This window comes from Penaeus monodon, chromosome 30 (assembly GCF_015228065.2).
Source record: "Penaeus monodon isolate SGIC_2016 chromosome 30, NSTDA_Pmon_1, whole genome shotgun sequence".
Taxonomy (NCBI): domain Eukaryota; kingdom Metazoa; phylum Arthropoda; class Malacostraca; order Decapoda; family Penaeidae; genus Penaeus; species Penaeus monodon.
The window spans coordinates 11828001-11828264 of record NC_051415.1 but is presented as its reverse complement, the minus strand read 5'-3'; the positions used below and the strand labels follow the sequence as shown (position 1 = coordinate 11828264).

Sequence of the window (264 nt, the reverse complement as noted above, 5' to 3'; positions counted from 1 at the left end):
ACCCTTGCACTTATACTCATACACAATTATTTGTGTGTACTGATACTCAAAAACTACACTTTCATACCTCTTCTTCCTTTCTCTTTCACTTTCCTCTCTCTTTATACAACTTTTCCCTGGAAATTTACTTTTTGTTTTATGCTATCTAGAATCTGAAAGAATTATAACCACATTGTGTTAAGTTGTAAGATATAAAGACTGATAAAGATTTGCAGTGTCAAGTAATTTTCAAATCAAGTAACAGTGCTATCAGGCAGTCTCTCT

The 264-nt window shown here is 32.2% G+C and overlaps 1 protein-coding gene across 2 annotated transcripts in view; it reads left to right on the top strand.

The window, feature by feature from the left end:
• LOC119592521 (TBC1 domain family member 20-like) overlaps nucleotides 1-264 on the top strand; it is a 16822-nt gene that overhangs the window by 15904 nt on the left and 654 nt on the right. The window lies entirely within an intron of this gene.